Below are 6,000 nucleotides of genomic sequence, written 5' to 3'. Positions count from 1 at the left end.
GATTTCCTGTCCTTGCCTATTTAAGTGGTACAGTGTGAAATATTTTCTGCTTAAAAACCTCAGCTTTGGCCGGCTAAGAACTTGCTATATTCAACTGGACGTATAAGAGAATTTAAGTACAGTTATCTGTTCTTTTTTTTTCAAAAAAATACAGTATTTAAATTGATTTTAACTGTGTGGAAGGAATATTAGCTGAACTGGAAGTTAGTCAGTGTTTGCTGAATTTTGTTATTTGCTAGTAATTACAGGTGGGGGGTAGTCACATTCTTTGATTTCTTTCCTTGCCTATTTAAGTGGTACAGTGTGAAATATTTTCTGCTTAAAAACCACAGCTTTGGCCGGCTAAGAACTTGCTATATTCAACTGGATGTATAAGAGAATTTAAGTACCTTTATCTGCTCTTTTTTTTTTCAAAAAATACAGTATTTAAATTGATTTTAACTGTGTAGAAGGAATATTAACTGAACTGGAAATTTTCACTCTGCTCTTCAGTTAGTCCCACCCACCCTTCCTGTTTTTGTTTTGGTGTTAATCTTAGTGGCCTTGCAACTGCCTGCCCCTCTTGTAAATTTGTGTTTGGATACTCCTTCTGGGCCCATCTCATTTGCTCACTCAACTGAGTGCAGTGAGATCATATTCTGATTTCAGGCACTCCTACTGTGTACAAAGAGAGCATCTGGGAAACAGAAAAAAAAAGAAAAATTAAGCGTGTTTCCTGCCTTTCCTGTTAAGTGGTATACACTATTTGTAGGCTTCTGAGCCCCCAAGCCCTTCTGTGTTGGAGGGAAGCCTTCTAGCTTAGTTTTTTTTTTCTTATAACTAGCCAGTTTTCTAGCTTCAGCACTCAAATCTGTTTCTTTGATCTCAGCACTTGTTCAGAAAAAAAAAAAAAATTCATCTGCTTTTACTGTACTTGTGTTTCTACCTACTTTTTTTACTTTTGCATCATCTTAAAAGTACTCAATTATATTTATTACTGCTTGGTGTAACTCATTCTAAGCCTTTTGGTTTAAACACGTGGGCTTCGGACCAGTTGTTTTGCACTGAGAGGGTTTGTGGTCTGCACTGTAGTGGCAGAACAGGTAGCTTACATCCTTCTAGGTTGGGAACTGCTGATTGAGGGCTCAGTGTCTGTTATTCTAAAAGTGTATTAGTTCTGGTTTAAGCACTTGGGCTTTCAGGCCAGTTATTTTACATTAAGAGGGTTCGTGGTCTGCACTCTTGTGGGAGGAGAGGCTGGACTCTGCCCTTCTGAGCTGGGAATGGATGATTTTTGGGCCTGCTGGATCTAGCTTTTGTTTGTGTAAGAGCACTAATCCAGACATTATTCTAAGTATTCAATTGTATTTATTACTGCTTTGTAGTAACTTGATTAAAGTGTAGCTATCATGGGAGAAGAGCTGGACTCTGCCCTTTGAGCTGGGAATTTCTGGTTAAAGGTTTATAGTGCCTGAATATTTGAACTGTATCTTACTGAAATTGGTGCACCTTGTTTGCTGTAGCATAGACTAGATCCAGGCCTGCTGAATCTAGCTTTGTTTATATGCTTGTTGTTTGTTTGCTTATTATTTCCCTGGAACGCTAATTCCACCTAATACGTGGCTTCTCAGCGCTTCTGTGGATCACTAGTGATATCTGCATTGCTTACTGTACTTATTTCCTTGTTTCACTTGAAAGATAGTTACTGTTTGTCGTTTTTGCATTTAAGTTACCTGTAACACATTGCACTTAAGTTACCTGGCACTTGCTCACTAAAGCAATTATATAAGTCAGCACTAAAAATTAAAAGCACTACACCCTCGCTCCCCACTGGCCCTGGTTTTCAATTATTAAGGAATTCCCAATATTATTCTAGCATGTCCAAAGGTCAGTTGTCAATCTCCTCTCCGGTCCAGCTGGTGAATCTGGGAATCTTGAGGCAATGTTACAACTGCCTCATGTACACAGACAACCCTCTCCTCCTCCCAACAAATTCCAACACATGTGAGAGATGCAACCATATAGCCAAATTGGAGGCTAAGCTCTCTCAACTCAGTACTGGCATAACCAGTCAGGAGGAGAAGGAAACCACACTCACTACAATTCCAGTCTCACATACACCTACCACGACAGCAAACCAAACACATAATCACACAAAAACATACTTGGAGGCTCTAAATAAAGATCTGCTGAAGCAGCAGAGACCTCCAAAGCAGACACCCAAGCAGCCGCTACCCCAAAACAAAACACGTGCAACACATATCTCACAAAGCCAGTGTGCCAAACAGCCACAGCCCTTAAGACTAAACAACACACCTGATACACTTGTAATAGGTGACTCTATCGTCAGGCACACTGACGCCCCGCTCACCAGGCTGAACAAGGAGAGGGTCACGGTGAGCAGCCTGTCGGGCGCTAGGATCCACCACATAACACAAGCACTCAGGTCACTCCAAGGCAAGTACAAATATGACTCAGTCATTGTCCATGCTGGTGTGAATGACCTGAGACGTACCTCCCTGGACTACATGAAAAGAGACATAAAGGAGCTCTCTGAGCATGTAGCCCAGGCCGGTATGACCCTGACCTTGAGTAGCATCTTACCCTCACCAAGAATGATGCCACAATATGAAGACAAGATGATCAATTTCAACAATTGGCTTAAGTACTGGTGTCATTCAAAGGGGATGCAATGCCTGTCAGCTTGGGATGATATGCTCGACAAGCCATGATGCTTCACTAGGGACGGCTTGCACCTGTCACCCCTGGGCTTTTGGATATTGGCAAAGGCTCTTGCTACCCCCATAGTGCCTTTTTTAGGCAAGGCTGAAAAGATAAACCCACCTCCATAGGTATCACAAGGGATAAGAAACTAAGAGTAATGCTTCTCAACACCAGAAGTCTAAACCTCAAGATGCATGCACTCGAAACTCTCCTTAGCATGGAAAACATCGATATCTGTGCAGTAACAGAAACCTGGTTCAGGGCTCCCGAGAGCACCCGAGCACTACCAGGTTATACCTCATACCATGCTTTTCGGCCCCAAAACTTGGACCGAACCACAAAAGGAAGGGGAGTATCGATATTCATCAAAGATACCCACACCTCCAGGTTGGTGGCAAAGCACAAAGCATCAGAGACTATCCATGTGCAACTAACAGTGGGTAAAACTGCCTTTCTGTTTATAGCCTGCTACAGACCACCCTCCCAAACCCAGGAACCCCACTCGGCCTTCCTGAGAACACTGGAAAATATAAAGGTCTCGCCAAACGCCATTATATTGGGCGACTTCAACTACCCAAATATAGACAGGGAGCATTACTCTAGCTCCAACACCCTAGCCCAAAGGTTCCTAGAATTTATAAACTCAAATGCTATGGAACAACTTGTTACCACTCCCACAAGAGGGGAAAACATACTGGACCTGATCATCACCAACATGGGGACTCTATGCTCCAGACCAGAAGTGTATCCCTCACTGGTAAGATCAGACCATAAACTAATCTCACTGGATATTCACATCCCGACCCCACCCCCTGCCCAGAAAACCACAGTGAAAATCTTCTCTAAAGCAAATTTCACACTCCTCAAAACTGAGGTGGAATCCTTCAAAGCTCCCAGGCCAGTGGAAAATATGGCCCAGACCGCAGAATCCTTTATAAACGCATTCTATGAACACCTTCAGGAATGCATGGATCATGCAATCCCAAATAAAACCAAGACCCAATCCTCCAAAGGCAGACGTCCTGTCTGGTGGACCCCAGCCATAAACAAACTATACAATAGAAGGAGGAAGCTACTAAATGATAGAGCAAAATCCAAAAAAGGGAAGGCATCATTGATCAGTATTAGCAAAAAACTAAGGGCACACATAAAATTGTCTAAGGCCAGCTTCGAGAGAAAATTGCACAGGACACTAAGGATAATCACAAGGCTTTCTTTAGTTATGTTAGGAACCTGGGTGGTAATTCCCAGATATGCTCAGAATTAGTCCAAAATGACAAAAAATACACCAAACCCACAGACATTGCCAACATCCTAGCTGACAGGTTCAGCGCAAACTCCTCCCCCCTCCCCACCAAAAGGGCAAATATCTATCCCAGCAGAGTGCTGCCCCCCTGACATCTCAGATGCTCAGGTAAGAGCTGCCCTCTCCAAAGCAAAAAACACAGCATCAATGGGACCAGATGGTGTCCCAGGCTGCGTCCTACATGAACTCCAAGAAGAGCTAAACCCAAACATAAAACTACTGTTCAATCTCAGCCTTACTACAGGATATGTGCCCAAAGAGTGGCATACAGCAACAGTGGTCCCTCTCCATAAAGGTGGTGCCTCAATGGATCCTGGAAACTATCGCCCCATAAGCCTGACTAGCTTGGTCTGCAAAGCTATGGAAAGGATCATCATGGACCTCATAAATAAAGATATTGGGGACCTACAAACACTGGATCCTACCCAGTTCGGCTTTGTTAAGGGCAGATCCTGCCTCTTAAACCTGGTTGCTTTCTTTGAAACAGTCACCAAGGCCATTGACGAGAGGAAGGTGGTCCACACAGCCTACCTGGACCTCGCAAAAGCCTTCGATACAATACCCCTTTCGGGCATTATAGATAAGCTCACCAGCTTAAATATAAACCCCTATGTCACTAGATGGATTGCAAACTGGCTCAAGGACAGAACCCACATGGTTAGAATTGCTGGAGCCATGTCAGACTTCAAACCAGTTACAAGTGGTGTCCCACAAGGCTTAGTCCTGGGACCTCTCTTGTTCGGTATATATTTCTCGGAGGTACAGACCAACATGGAAGGACTGTGGCTGACCAAGTTCGCAGATGACTGCAAACTGGGTGCCATAATCGACTCTCCAGCCGACACAAGCATCCTCCAAAAGGGCCTCATGGAAACAGACAACTGGTGCCAGAGCCATGGCCTCAAGCTAAATGCCAAAAAGTGTATAGTCATCCCCTTTGGCAAAAACAAAGTGCCCACAAATTACCACATAGGTGGTAATCCATTAAGTACAGAAGAAGTAATTAGGGACCTGGGGACCCAAGTTGATAGCAATCTCTCATTTGACAACCACATGGCCAAAGTGGTTAGAAAAACATTTTATATAGCCCACCTAATCATGAAGGGATTCACATCTAGATCAAGGGAGGTCATCGTGCCTCTTTACTCATCCCTCATCAGGCCCATAATTGAGTACAATGCCCCTTTTGGGATGTACCTTACCAGACACCTGCAGCAACTGGAAAGACCCCAAAAGTACCTCACCAAGAGGATCAAAGGGCTCAAACAGATGCCATATGCTGCCCGGTTAAAGAAACTCCAGCTCTACTCAGTGGCATACCGCCTGTTCAGAGGCAATCTGTGCCTGACGATAAAGCCATGTCCAACCCGGAATTAATGGACATGCTGCACCTCAGAAAATCCAAATCCCATCGAGCTACACGCTCGAGAGACTTGAACCTCAGCACTGAAATAAATAGGACATGCTGGAGGGACAGATTCATAACCCAGAGGCTCCCTTCACTCTGGAATAAAATCCCAGTCCAGGTTAGGCAGAGTCCCTCATTGACTCTCTTCAAGAGAAATCTTGATGAGTGGATGGGAGATCGTAGGTTTACCCCGGGTATCACTTCTGTGTCACTGTTAGACAGAGGCACAGTATACTAACGTCGAAAAAGGGCATAGCAAAATAAATTTAAAATGGGTGGCGAAAGCCAAACACATTCTGGCTAGGCTTATAAATGCCCTAGGGCAGATAGCCTAGCATGAACCTATGAACTTATGAACCTATGAAATGTAAGAAAGCACTGCTACTATATGCAAACTACAGAAAAAGGCTTGGTCTTAAAAATTAAGAAGTAACTGATGAGCTGAAGGTTGGAAAAACTTTGGTGAAGTACAAAAATCTGTATCCAGCAGCAGTAGCATTCAAAGAAAAAATATTTATGTTCCCCTTCTGAGAAAATATTTCAGAAAATTCTGAAGTGTGTGCACTGGAAAAGCTGACAACAC

Source organism: Protopterus annectens, chromosome 5.part0, assembly GCF_019279795.1.
Source record: "Protopterus annectens isolate FY-2018-M chromosome 5.part0, PAN1.0, whole genome shotgun sequence".
In the NCBI taxonomy this organism is placed as follows: domain Eukaryota; kingdom Metazoa; phylum Chordata; order Ceratodontiformes; family Protopteridae; genus Protopterus; species Protopterus annectens.
The sequence above is the reverse complement of the archived record's forward strand: the minus strand, read 5'-3'. Positions refer to the sequence as shown.